At 38.1% G+C, this 15,217-nt stretch overlaps 1 protein-coding gene across 2 annotated transcripts in view; it reads right to left on the minus strand.

The window, feature by feature from the left end:
• Window positions 1-15,217, minus strand: part of ppm1ba (protein phosphatase, Mg2+/Mn2+ dependent, 1Ba) — a 39,898-nt gene that overhangs the window by 9,123 nt on the left and 15,558 nt on the right. The window contains exon 4 of one of the 2 annotated variants that reach the window (XM_005727316.2): window positions 8,358-8,458. The gene's annotated coding sequence lies outside the window, so the exon portion shown is untranslated. Of the gene's footprint in view, window positions 1-6,871; window positions 7,295-8,357; window positions 8,459-15,217 lie in introns of those variants that run through there. The other variant, XM_005727315.1, reaches the window with a different exon arrangement.

The raw sequence follows: 15,217 nt of genomic DNA on the forward strand, positions 1-15,217 counted from the left end.
ATAACCTCTTTTTAAGTTTTGTGGATATTATACATGGTTATGCTGAGGATATGTCGGCCAATTTCCACTGGAAATGCCTTTTGGTTAAACTGTCAGCAAGGAATTTGCATTTGCACTGTTAAATTTTTATAGAACTTTAATGCACATAAAAAACAGCTGCTTGTTTAAGTGAAAATACATTGTTGGGTTTTTTTGCGCTAATAAAGTTGTGGAGTTGTAAAGTATTTTGTCTAGTGTCAATTATATCGACAGTTATATCGTTATCGCAAATTTTCAAATGTATATCGTGATAATTATTTTTGGTCATATAGCCCTGCTCTACTCAATACATGATAAATACAGACGGACTCATTCCAAACCATCCATGAGAGATTTGTATTAGAAAGACCTTAACGGATAACTGCCAGTCATACCAACCATTAATTTTTGAGAAAAACTAACTGGACAATATTAAAGTTTCAATCTTCATGATTACTAATGATATTAGAAAAGGTTGTAGAAATCGTGAAGGAATATATAAAGATTTGCATAATATAACTAGGAGAGGACAAATAGTGTTCTCTTGCAATATATTCATGATTTTGAAATGTTACCATTTCTTTGGTATCTATCCATCTTTGACTGCTTTACAGCCATCATCTCCTCTTCTAACTAGTTCTGGGTGATATGAAAAAAAGTTATTTAGCCAAAATAAACAGCTTACAAATCTCACATGGCTTTGGCATATTCTGAAAACACAAAGACTACAAATATCCCCACAGATATTTAAGGAGAATATTTAACTTTTGAGTTGCTGGAAATTTTCTTCCTGTGTTTCTTAAACTTTGTATGTAAGGCTTAAGGAACATATCAACTGTTTCTTATTTCTTATTGGTGATCACTGCACACCACATCCACAAATAGCAGCTACTTAAATTTATCCTTAAAGAGACAGAAGAAAGTTTAAAAGCTTCTCTGGGTAGCCAGAACTGCCTTCAAAAAGCATTAACAAACTTCACAGAGTGTTCAAGAGGATGCGTTATCTATCAATAACTGCACCTGCATTAGCTAAATGCACAGCAGCATTACGCTGCTGGATAGCAGAGAGAAATTCTCTATCCAGTCTGTTTATTGGTTATGCAATGAGAGAACATTAACTTTTACAGTCTTATTGATTGTCACACTGCTTAATGGAATCTTAGCCACGGAAATTGCACAATAACCCATACCTTATATCTGAAAATATCAATAAGTGCTACTTACAAGTAAGTTGCAGGCATACTCAAAGGATGGTGTCTGTTAATGTACATGTGGACAGAGCTAAAAGGTTCCTCTCAAAAAATAAAAATAGATAAGTGCCCGCTATTTGCTATTAACTTATGATTTAAAGTCAAATCTAAAAAACACAGATTTCATCAACAAAATGACACGTATGAATGCTAACTAGACATAGATGAAGGGGACTCAGTGAGTGAGTCACCCTCATCTACATATGAAGCATTTAGACCGCCTTGTGTACTCATCTTTCCCCCACCTAACTAAAAGAACAGAAAGGCTTCAAAGACAACTAATATCACGCTACACTGCCAGACAGCATGCACCTCACTCACACATCACACTTTATCTATATTATGCTGTTTAACTGCTGGAAGCCAAAACTGTACTTGAAATTAACATTTGATTAATTGAACAGCCCTACTGTGTGTCAAAGTAGCGCACAGTCAAATAGTTTGGTTCTTTGGGAATTGTTTTGGAAATAATGAATGAATAATAAGCAAATGTGATTTTTGAGCAATTGTGACAGCACTACAATCAAGTAACAGTTTGAGCTGTGCACTGGCAGGTGCATCTCATTTCATTTTTATAGCTAAAGCTCCAGTCCTACTGTCCTAGAAATTTGCCTGTAACATCTCAAAAACACATATTCCCCAACCAACTGCAAGTGGCTGCTGGCTGATACAAGGTGAAATTAGTTGGCAAGATATATATGGCAGTGTTTGCAAAATTTCCGCCGATGGGTGATGTATTCGCGCATGTATTCGTCCAATCGACCAACCCTAAAGCATACCCATAAGAAGCCAGCAAAGTACACCCCAGAGTAAAACAACCACAAGATCCCTTCTTTGTAATGATCAAGGGTTTGGGTTTTTTAAATTATGTATGATGTAACCAGGGGATAAACTTTTGAAATTAAGAAAATACTTTTCCTTCAAACTTCTGCTTTCTATAATGATTGAAAGGAGTCTAATCTGTTTTTAATTTTTATAAAGAATCCTTTTTTAAAAGAATTCTTTTTTTAATCTTCTGATCTTTAAGAAATAAATAATGCTTATCCAAGTTCCTCCCTCTTTACCTTGCCAATGGTTTGTTATCAAAGCGTTTGATGTGACTTCCAAAATTTAGATGATATTCAACAGGTGCATGACAGACAAACACACTTGGTCACTGATCACATATCAAAGGGAGGAAAAGCATCAGTAGTCCAGAACACTTGAATTATTACCTTGACGACAAATGCGGTCACACACAACACTGAGCAGATATCAAAGCAATTTCCACAATCACCAAATAACATTATTTGCTCTCACCTATGCTGCAACTACATACACATCACGTGTACCATACCTGGCTCAAAGTGGGCCTTTAACATTTGACTGCTTACACAGGTAAAGCAGAGTCTGTATTCAAACTTGAATGTGTATCATATGCCAAAAAAGTCTATTTTTTGGCATATGATACACATTCAAGTTTGAACCACTTAAAACAATTTTTTTTAATTCATTAAAAATATTTTATTACAGTCCTGATAATTGCCGTTTGGTTAAAAGCCTAAATCTTTGGCAGTTGCCAATTCCCCAGGCCACTGGTGTTCATTAAAAATAAATACCAGCATAGGTAATTTGTACACCACAGAATGATGTCACCCAAAGTCTGATGTCTCCATGGCTACCCAGCTTGGAGTGGCAGCTGAGTGGTTGTCATAGCAACAGTGGTAGTGGCCAGACGTGACTGCACATGAACTACCACATGTATGTATGTCTGAACATTCATGTAGTCTATGAAGGTGACAAAAAAGCAGAGGCGGGATTTGCTATGATTTACTAGGCCAAAATGTTTTTCCCCACTGGTTTCTGTTTGAGGCGCCCCAGAAAAACCACCACTCTCAGCTTCAGGACAGCTTTAACAAGTTAACTCAATTTAACAGTCAGCTGCTGATAGGATCCACGCAGGGTGAGATTAGCTCGTCAAATGCAGACCACAGGCTTAACACAGTGAACTATTACTAATGTCTTACAGCTCTCTCTCCTGACTCGATGACATGAAAGGTACAGTGTGTGATATAATGGCCAATCTACCCTTAGAAGTCAGCATCACCTTACTAAACTACTGTACTGTTGTTTTGTGTGGGGAAAAAGACATGATGATAATATTAGACTGATAGGAAATGCAGCATGGTAGCAGTGTAGCTTGCTGTAGAGGTGCTGTACCATGCTGAGGAGCTGATTAAGGGGAAATTAAGGTAAAAAGTAAAAGCCTGAATGGGATATTAGCCCATGACAATATACCACTGCTGCACCCTTTCTTTAGTTGGACACAACTAAAGTAGTGGAGTTAGGAAACAAAAAGTTAACCCAACAACTATACTGTAATGCAACATATTTAAAGGAAGCATGGAAGTCATCAACTTCAAAGCTAACTCAATAAAGGAAACACCTTAGTGCTGTTGATTTATTCTTATGAACTGACATGGCTGCATTACCACCTCAAAAGTAACCATTGGTCATATTTCTTTCCCAAAGTATTCACTTTTCTTTTTAAATCTTATTTGTGTTCAGATTTATATTCCTATCCTCTACCTGGAGAGATTTGCTATAACCCCATAGCAGAGCCCAACAGCTCTGCTGTTGTATGAACTAAGTAAAATCCATTCTGAAGACTGACAGTAGTTCCAGGACATCATGAATTGAACTTTTGCAAATTATGCTCATGTTTGGAAAGGACGATTATTCGGCATATGCCAACAACTTGTGACTGATAAGTTGTTAAATGTCTGTCACTGTCAGATTTACCAAAATATCAAGATGGCAATGGCAAATAGTTGAAGCTTAAGGCATCATAGTTTAACTAAGAAAGCTATGACCACCTTAGATCACAATACCAAAAACAAATTATAAAATAAAAATAAAAAACACATGCAGCTAGTCAATATTTATAAAAAACAAAACAAAACCCAAAACAAACTGAGCTGTGACTGTTATAGCTTAACTCTACAATTGAGTCCATCTCTGAAGAGAAAATCCACAACATACAGGCATGTAAATGCTCAGTTTCTACTAATGTGCTTATATTGACTTTTAGCCATGAATCATCTTTTTGCTAGTACCCCTTAGCCACATCCACATTTGATGATTTTATAAAGAAGGCAGTGAACAGCTGGTATAACACACTGTTCTCAGTTATGATTAAAAAGATTAAAACAACTTTACCTCAAAAAAAGTTTCTGATTTTTATTTTTTTTTTAAACAAATTTGACAAGTGAAACAAACAGATCCCCCCTCTCTTTGCTGACTCATCTTTGAAGCTGTCAATTTCCTGGAACAAGTGTCCTTTGAGCAGATGATGGGGATGTCTGTCCAGACCAAAGAGATTGAAAGTACACGTGTCATGTCATACTGGACTGCAGGTGCTTTCTCTGCAATATACTGTGCTGTGAAAAAGTGCCCCCCCCCCTTTCCTGATTTTTTTTTTCTTCCATTTTTGTAACACGTTTCAGATCATCAAACTTATAATATTAGACAAAGATAACCTGGTTAAATACAATGATGATTCAATTTATTAAGGAAAAAAAATACTGAGACCTACCTGACCCTATGTGTGAAAGTAATTGCCCCCTAAACCTATTAGCTGGTTGTGCCAGCATTGGCAGCAATAACTGGCAATGAGGCTTTTTCTGTGGAGGAATTTTGTCCCACTCTTCTTTGCAGAATTGTTTTAATTCAGCGACACCAGAGGGATTCAAGTCTGGGCTTTGGCTAGGCGACATCAAAACCTATATTTTCTCTTTGGTTTTTTTGAGACGTTCAGAGGTGGACTTGCTGGTGTGTTTTGGATCATTGTCCAAATCCTGAAGCAACAAACCACCACAGAAGTCGCTTGCTTATTGTTGAATCATGATCTCTGACTTTACAGAGTGTGCTGCAATTCTGTTCTGGGTTATTTTGTGACCTCCTTGATGAGTAACTGATGTGCACTTGGAGTAATTTTGGTCGAAAGCCCCTGAGAATCTTCACCACTGTTTAAAGTTTTCTCCATTTGTGAACACATCTGCTAGGTGTTCCCAAACACCTAGCAGATGTTTGGGAACATCTGCTAGGTTCCCAAAGTTTTAGAAAGGGCTTCGAAGCACTTTCCAGACTGACAGATGCCAGTGACTTTGTTTTTCTGCTGTTCTTGAGTTTCTTTAGATCGTACCATGATGTGTTGCCTTTTGAGCTCTTTTAGCCTACTTCACTTTGTCAGACAGGTTCTATTTAAGTGGTTTCTTGATTCAACATTATATATTTCCTCAGGTTAGCTTTGTCTAATATTAAAATTTGTCTCATGATCTGAAACATGTAAATGTGAAAAATGGGTTAAAAAAATTAAGAAATCAGACAGGGAGCAAATACTTTTGCATTGCACTGTGTACCTCTGTTTTCTCATCATTTCTCAACTCTCAGAAGTGGCAAAATGATGAGGGACTTTAAACATAGGAGTACTTAAGCATGCACTAAAACCACTTTCAGTTCCTTTGGGATACATTATAAAAACACGTGCACAGCATTTACATAACCCCACAAGCTGATTCAAGAATCTTAACCAATACTATCACCCTGTTCTGAGACATAAGCAGAAACACAAATTAATCTCTCAGTTATTCAAGGCTTGCCACTACATCTGAGCATGCATCTGCGTGTGAACCCTTTCAGTTCACACTAACGTAACCACATGGGTATAGATAAAGGCCTTTGGACAAGCCCATGCACCCAGTGCAGTCATAGGCTAAAAGAGCATGGCTATTGCAGGATTTCACATCAAGGTGCCAACACAAACATGCCACTGATGCTGCTGCCATTTCTGGAATACACCGTCACACAAACACACTGCCACACACACACCAACAACCCAATAAAAGTACCCACAACAAGGCAATAAAACAAGTTAATCCCTGTACTGGAGCTTCATGGGAGCAAATGGGAATAGAAGCTTTAAATAAACCTAGACTCTACTACGTACATTGTTAGTAAACAATATGTTGACGTTTAAAACAAAAGCTAGCTTTATGCTAAGCAGTAACCAGAATAAGCTACACATTAAAACTAGTTCCACGTAAATCGCACCTGTTGCAAATATTCATGAATCAGATTAAAAATAATTTTAGTGGAGAAAAACTGTCGACACATGCCACAAGCAAATAAAGACAAACCAAACCTTCTCGGATCACATGGATAGACCCAAACGTTGGAATGATAATCATTAATCCGCCAGCAGAGCGATGCTGATAACCCATTTGAATATTGACAAGTGCGTGAAACGCTCCAATTAATGTGAAAATCACCTGAATGGAGCTCGGGCGTGTTAGTAAGTGTGGCTACACCGGCGTCAACGACAATATCGTACTCCCTGTCCCAATAAAGACATATAAATAACGGTACTTTGAGATCCTGAAGTAAAATCAAGCCAATTCTCGATTCTCGTTACCTAAAACAGAGGCCACTCTGGTTAGCTAACTTCACTAGCTAACCAGCTAGCGAAGTTCACAGTTGTCAAACTGTTTGCCTAACGTTACACGTTAGCGGGTCGCTAGCCAGTGTAGATTCGTTGCTCATTCCGAGTACCAAGTGTTACTTACTGCGTATGAAAGGAATCTCTCACTCTCAGTCTCCCTCTATCAGCCCCTCTTCTCGTGATCACGGTAGAAATGCTAAGACACCCAGCGTTGTTGTGATAGGCTTAGCAGTCCTTAATATTAGCCACTTTCGCTTCTCGGCCCCTGTTCGTCAGTTAGCTTTGAGTAAGCTAGTCAGCATTTCACACGACCAGTTCTCCTTTCAACATATCTCTGCATCGACGTAAGGCTTTTACATACATGTTTGGCACTGTAATACCAGGGAGCGCCAAATATATCGCTCTTACTTAGGCTGTCGGTTCAAAAGAAAATACGCTTGGTTCGGCAGGATTTATCTATGATTGAACACCTAGCTAATTTTTGCTAAAGCTAAACGTAAAAAGGTAGATGACGTTCTTTTTCAGCATCCAGTTTTTGGGAGGGGCAAGACTATCGCTCTCTTCTGTGATTGGATAAAAACTGATTCGAAGCTGAGATACGATTGGTCAGCTAATGTACCAGTCAATTTGTTTCTCTAAAAACATAAACTGTGAAAATCCAGCTTTTATTTGCCTTTGGTGAGATTATGAGATTTATAATTTCTCCTCAGATCATATGCTGTTTTCAGAAGAGAGGTGCCTGCGTGCCATAAATAGCACAGTTCGGAAGTAATTGATAAAAACGGTGCAACACCCCATTTAGTTGTTGCCAGTTCCATTGCCCTGTAATACTTAGTACTGATCACCCCCACAATATTAAAGCCAAGGACAAATGGAGTAAAGAGAATTACTCCTTTAGCTACAATATTCATGGGACTGAGCTATGGAAAGTATCAGTGTTACCAATTACCTAATCACAGCCACAGGTCAAGCAACACATGGCACTCCCCAAAGGCTGTGCCTACCCCTAGCAGGACCCTGCAAAAAGCACTAGGTTCTGACCTGCATACAAACTACCAAGATTGCAAGTCTATGGAGGCTTCTCCTCGCAATGAACAAGAAGTAAAGGATCTAAATATCCAGTTGCCAAACAGAACAACCATGGGATCTGGTGTCCATACCCCAACTGATCCAAACTCTTTTGTCAACATACAGGACATCTTCATGGCATTAGACATGTGGCTTTAATATTGTGGCCAAGTGAGACATTGTTAATTGCACCTTGAGGAAATCTAGGAAGAAATGGACTGAAGGTTGTCTTTTATAACCGAAACTCTAATGTGTGAGGCAAAATGGTTACATAGACAATGGAAATTTACATTCTAAGTAGTAAATTCAGTCATTTGTTACCCACTGTGCTATGGATCACATAGTGAACGTTTTTTAAATCCACTCCAAATTAATATCACAACAACTTTTTGGGTTGCTAAGTCGTAAAAACTATCTTCAAATTATCTTCCATGTAAAAAATGATCATCAATCTTCAGACTGACGATTCCTCCAAGCCATTAAGTAAATATTAGTAAGAAATTTCCATCATCAAACATCAGTTACCTCTAGACCTTACTTACTTAGCACTTAGTTCCTCCTACGCCGGGCGGCGCATCGGGCAGCTAGTGATCTCCATCGATGTCGGTCAGCAGCGACTGCTTCAGCTTCTAGACCTAATGTTCTGAAAACATTAAAGGCAATCAATTCATCAAGCCATGGTTATTAATTTTAATAAGCTAGATATAATCATAGACATTATAATATTTTTTTTTCTTAAGTAAGTTAAGTTTATTTCCCAATAACAAACAGTGAGCAAAGTGTCATGACAGAGAAGGAATTTCAACAATATGGCAACCAAAAAGCTGTTACTACTAAATTAAATCCACCCATGTTATTCTGCGTATCCAATTCAGGGTTGCAGAATGGGGCTGGAGCCTAATCCTGCTGTCATACAGTGTACACCCTGGACAGTGTGTGGCAGGACTAACACAGAGTAATTACTTATAATTCATCTATAAAATATTTTTAAATGAATCAGTCATAAACAAATGACTGTCAGTTTGTAGATGTTGCTCCAACTTTATTTACATGCTGTGTAAATAACTATATTCACATATGAAGCTTCTCTTCAACTAAAATAAATGATAGAGTGAGAGTTGTTAATATATATTAATATGCTATAATACAGGTCTATATGCATTAGAGATAATAAAGAGTGAAGATTAACTTTCAGCCTAATTAAATAATAAGTTGAACTTTATTTGTTGAAACAAAATTCCATCCATTATCACGCCCAGTGATTCAAGCGACTAGTTTATCGTGCCTGTGATGGCTGGATGTGTTTTAGAGCTTGCTTGTTGACGAGCCTCAGCCCATTGGGCCCAGCTCTATGAGCCCAAACGGGCATGTTGGCTGTGGAGGGTCTTATTAATTTAAATAAATTGCTGAGTTGCACTCAGAAGGTATTGTTGAGGCAGTGGTGCTTTTATGATGACCTGCAATTAAAGTAATTTGTTCGTATTTAATGTGGAGGTGAATTTAACATTCATTTTCAAATGTAAACATAAACACTCCTTCCTCTCTTTTGCAGTATATACTGTGCTCAACATGACGTCATCACGTTGGTGCCTTTGTGTCTCTCTGTGCACTTTTAAGTTATTGGGAACACTTAAAGTATCCCATCAATAATGTATATGACAATTTAGTGAGTATGTCAGAGATTTCCCACTAGCAGCAAAAGTTCTTCCTGTAGTTTATGCAAAATTTTGGAGCAAGTTTAAAATATGCATGTAAGGAAAGCTGTTTTTTCTTTAAGGTACTCTGTACTGCGTTACTCATAAACTCAGAACAGGTATACCATCACTAGTCTTCCTCAAAAAAGAAGACAAACAACATGTTTCCAAACAATGTAATCTTATCTTATAAAACAAATTAGTTAAAGAAAATTTGTGCTTAAACAGAACCTTAATCTATCCAAGAGTGATACGAGGTCTGTTTATTATGTGAAATAATTGTTCATAAGATTTGTAGCAATTTTTTTCAACACAATCCAAATAGAGTAACTTTATTATTATTTAATGTTTTCTTGATTCAACATTATTTAATGTTTTTAAGCTTATTATTTCATGTCATTTCATTTCATTTGATTCTGGTTGTGTAAAAATAATGCAGTCAATTAATTAGTTTTAACCAGCCAATTCAGTTTGGATTTGCAGCCTTATTGGCAAATCCTGTGTTATATCACATCTAATATACAGTGCATTATACAGTGCATAAGATGTTAGCTATCCTGCTGCTTATATGTAAATACAAACCCAATTCCAAAAAAGCTTCGAATGACATGTAAAATGTAAATAAAAACAAAATTAAGTGATTTTCAAATCTCATAACTCCACATTTTATTCACAATAGAACACATAAACCGCACCAAATGTTTAAACTGATATACTTTTTTGATTTCATGGAAAACATTGGCATGTTTTGAATTAGATGGAAGCAACGAATCTCAAAAAAGTTGGGATGGTGGCAGGAGGTGGCAGGAAAAAAAGGCTGGAAAACTAAGTGGAGAAACTGAAGAAACATTTTGCAACTATTTACGTTAAGTGGGAACACGTGTAAGCAATCACAAGTAATACCAGTAATATCTGTTTTTTAAAATTGGACATCTCAAAAACGAGCATCACAAAGAGGCAGAATTTCTAAGAAGTCAAGATGGTCAGAGGATAACAAGTCTGCAAAAAACTGAGTGTATAAATTTTTAGAGAATTTCTGAATAATGTCCCTCAATATAAAAGGGACAAGACTAAAAATCAATATTAGATGTTCATGTTCTTCAGGCAGTCAGGCATCAGTGCATTAAGAACAAGCATGGAAATCACAGCATGGGGCTCAGTAACACTTCCTCCAATCAAGGTCATTGAATGCAGTTCATCTTGCCATCTATCAAGCAAAGAAGAAGCCATGGGTGACCATGATCCTGCAATCCTGGCATTTTCTCCAGATCAAGTGACATTCAAATGTACTGAGGCGCAATGGAAAAGTGTTCTGTGGTCAGACAAATCAAAATTTAAATTATTTTTTGGAAAACATGGACACATCCTCCAGACTAAAGAGGAAAGGAACCTTCTGGCTTTTTATTAGTGCTCACTTAAAAAGCCCCCCACCCCCACCCTCAAATATGATGAAGAAGACTCATGACTACTAGTCCTATATGAGACCAGAATGGGACAACATTCCTCTCCTTTTAGTTCCCAGATGTTTACAGTCTGCTGTTAACAGAAGCCCATGTTTACCACAGCTACACAGTAGTAAACATAGCCTTGCCCCAACTTTTTTGAGACATGTTACTACCAAATTCAAAATGAGTTCATGTCTTTCTTAGAATGGCACATTTTCTCAGCTTAGAAATTTAATACTTTTTCTATTGTGATACGATTCTGTTGTGAATAACATTTGAGGTTCACAAATTATTGTATGTTGTTTTTTATTTAGATTTTACACAGCAAACCAACATTTTGGAATTCAGGTTAAATTTTGCACATATCATCCATCCATCCATCCATCCATCCATCCATCCATCGGAGCTTTAGGTTGAAGGAGGCCACAAGCTGGAGGGTCTTCTTTTCTTTTTTTAATACTGAATCTTCTTCTTTATCATATTTTTTTCAGCATGGATCGATTCAGTGTGAGTTAGCTGAGATAACATTGAGTTAAGTGCTGCTTGCATGTATATTGTGAAGGAAAAGAAAACAACTAGCTTTGGCCTTCACTGCTTTCTCTCACCTTGTATGAAATCACCCCATGTGCGATCCTCTCTGCAGAGTGCAGCAATCACGCCTTGCCTTGCTCACCACTCTTCAAACACAAGAGCACTTGAAAAGCTGATTTCCTGCTCCTCAGAGGGAACAGGTTTCTTTTGTCAACCGAGGAGCCAGGTCAACACAATAATTGCTGGCAAATTGTGCCTGAAAATATACAACGCTCATTTGATTTACATGTCATTTTCATGACTCGCCGCTCCAATTCTCCTTAACAGCTTGCAATGTTACATTAGGGCCTTATCAATTGTTTATAAGGGCAATCAATTTCTTTTCCTGGATGCGCTGTATCAAGTGTCTGGGGTTGTTTGTATGAGAGAAAAAGAATATACACTGCAACCACACACTCGCCCATACATATTAATGCATGTTATGTGAGGGGTCAAGCTGTTCCCCCTGCTTAATGGGATTATAGACATTAACAAACTCTTTACTAAATGAGAGAGGACCTTTTTCTTTCTCTTTGTCTCTCATCCCCGCTCTATACCATTTCACTCTGTCCTCTTTCTCTCTCTCTCTGATCTCTAATCAGCAAGTAGGCCTAGAAGTGCCTTGGGGCTGAATACGAACGAGCGCAGCTGCCTGGTGCGGATTACTACTACCACACACAGGCTTACCCTCAATGTATAAATTCACACACGCATGCCCGTGTAGTGAAAACAGTGTTCATATGTCATTCGCATATGCCAGCACTTGCTGACATATGTGTTTTTCAAGCATATGTCATACTGTGAAAGTATCTCACACATGCACGGGAAAGATACACACAGAAACTATTTTGATCACATGCCGATAACGTCCAGTAGCAGACACATGCTTGGACACATCCACAGGTTTTAGTGTATCACAGGAACATGTCCATTCATAGCTTATATAGTAGTGTTAGAGGGCATGTGCTGCAGCCATATGTTGCCATTAATCAGCAAGTGACATTTTGAATCAGCCTTATTTAAGAAAGAAAGAAAGAAAGAAAGAAAGAAAGAAAGAAAGAAAGAAAGAAAGAAAGAAAGAAAGAAAGAAAGGGAACAAATTAGTTAAATGTCAGCAATATGTAAATGGATCATATTTAAGTGTTCAATTTACTCTGTTGTGGAAAACATGGTCGTTGTGTCTTTCTCCAGTTGATTTTGAAGTTTCTGCTTCAGTTCCAGACTGGCAGGTTAAACCTGTGCAGGGTAGTAAATCTGTGGCTTAATGTTCCTGTAGAACAAGCTTTTGATTTGCCTCTGAGCATGGCGTTAATGCCATTTCACTGTGCTATAGCTGCTCAGTCTTTAACGCATGAGATCTCCCAGGTCATAAATTAAAATATTGCAAACATCAAGCTATACTGACCTAAAAATCCTCACAATACAGAATCTTCAGTATTTACCTCTACAGAAGTTGACCTGAGTTTGTAAATTAGACCTCTGGGTGAGTTTACTTTCTGTGCTGCGTCATGGATGAAGGAGTGTTGTGGAAGTATCACACCTCCATCTAGTGGGAAAAAGAGGTAAGGCTAGCGAATACATGCACGAAGGGGTCGAAAAGGCACGTTTGGGTTGTGATATAAAATTGATGGTCTCAAAATCTTTTAAAAGGTTGAATGCTCAATCAGTTTCTTGTCCTAAATGCCAGGAGAGGCAGGTGGGCATGAATTAAAGAAACTTACTCTAGGGTATGTCTGCACATCATCCTGCCCACCAAAATATTTATGGACAGCATTAAAATGTATTTTTTCCTTACACAAGTGAGTCATTTTTAAATTGCATCTGTATTTGTGTTGATTAGCTCAATCAAACTGAACTGGCTTCCAAACCAGCTCATTTTTACATTTAAATACAGTTATAAAATGTGCACATCTTGGAAAATATAAAGAATACTTTGTGAGTTTCTGACTGTAACTTGGACAGTGAACGGCATCTAGTGACAAAAATAGCCTGAATGGTTATTGAAATGGCAATAAATGGATTGATTTACTGCGTGAGCTGTATGCCAAGGTGACCCGGGGAACTCTGGGTATACATGCAATCTTTGTTTTCTCTGTGTGATCTCTTTTTGACTGATATTGGGGGAAGAGTTCAGCTGGAAGAAATCATTTAACAAAGCAAGGACAATCTTCTCCCTGAGCAGGCAGGAAGAAGGCCACCACCTCTGTGTCTGCGTTCAGTTCATCCTCGTCCTCATCATCTGCCCGAGCTCTTTCTCAGTCTTCATTTCTGCTTGGCCCTGAGCTTGTGGTGTCACGTCAATCACACCCGAGGGAACGCACCAAGGTAGATTTGTTTTGGCTTTAATGAAAGATGCTCTTAAGATGCAAAGTTCAAGGCGAGAACTGGAGGTGGTGTGGGCTGCATAAAAAGACTCGTGACCTTGATGAGTGGTTGTACTAAGATGGTGATGTCAGACTTGGGAAGGACCTAGGAGTGGGACACAATCTGTTATTTTTTGCCATTCATAATGACCTTTGTCATCTCTATGCTTCATGTCAAGTTGCTGAAGTGTTCTTGTGCAGTGAGATTAAATTTATCCCATCTCCCAGTCCTTACCAGAGGCCTCTTTGGCTGATGCTTTCTAATGACTCTGCTGGAGCAGAATCGGAAGACTTTTCAACAGCAATCAGTTCAGCGTCACTGAATTTATCACACATGATGTGATTTTATTATATGTAGTTTCCCGTATGTCAATATCATATCATCAAAATGTCGAAGACCATTAGAATTAGGTTTCACGCACACTTAAGCATCTGTGCTAAAATTATTCTAAACGAATACCAGGCAGGCTACTAATCCAATCTAGTAAAAAAAAAAATATATATATATACAAACCAATAAAAGGAAGCACTCTTTTATTTGATCTAGCGCAGGCTTGTTATTCTGAAAACAGTTCGGTAGTAGAAGGCTGAGCAAATTGTAGAGAGGGAGGCTCACCAGCAAAGGGCACACTAATGGGCTCACTGACAAACCAGCAGATATTCTTAATTAAAGATTAAGAAATCTCACAGCCTGACCCACATTTTTTGAGCATATGCACATCTGAATACGTGTGTGGCAACGCTGCAAGATCCTATTTTGCCTGTCCTCAGAACGTGTCCATTATTGATGGCATCATTAAAATATGTACAAGGACAAAATAGGTGGTGCAGCGAAGGTTTTTGTGTGATAATATTGTGTTAGTGTGTGTGTGTTCGCATACATTAGATAGAAGGATTCGAGAGAACTTGAAGCAAATTTAAATTAAATACTTTTCCTGTTCTTTATGAACACATTCGTAACTTTTAATATTCTCACGAGCAACCAGATCAGCAGCAGTTCAGTGCGCCCTCAACTTTAACTGAATATGAACGCAGGTTTTATCCTTGAATGTTAATCACTGTAAAACTTTGCATATAAGTGTGTAGGTGTTTGTGTGTTTTGTTGTGTCAGCTAAGTGCAGTGTGATCTAACAGCAGCTGACAGGCAGGTTTGAGGCCTCTCTCTAGGGTCCTCCGTGTGTGTTTGTGTGTCTCTGTGTGTATGTGTCCTGCTCTAGTGGTGTGTGCTAATTGGAAGCTCAGCGGGACAGGCAGCAGGTCCTCCGTATCGCCCATGTGCACACGTAGAATCATACTCAGTCTCTTTCTCTCTCTCACTCTCTCTGTCTCA

The sequence above is a fragment of the Pundamilia nyererei genome, unplaced genomic scaffold (assembly GCF_000239375.1).
Source record: "Pundamilia nyererei isolate P.nyererei 1_Seehausen unplaced genomic scaffold, PunNye1.0 scaffold00024, whole genome shotgun sequence".
Taxonomy (NCBI): domain Eukaryota; kingdom Metazoa; phylum Chordata; class Actinopteri; order Cichliformes; family Cichlidae; genus Pundamilia; species Pundamilia nyererei.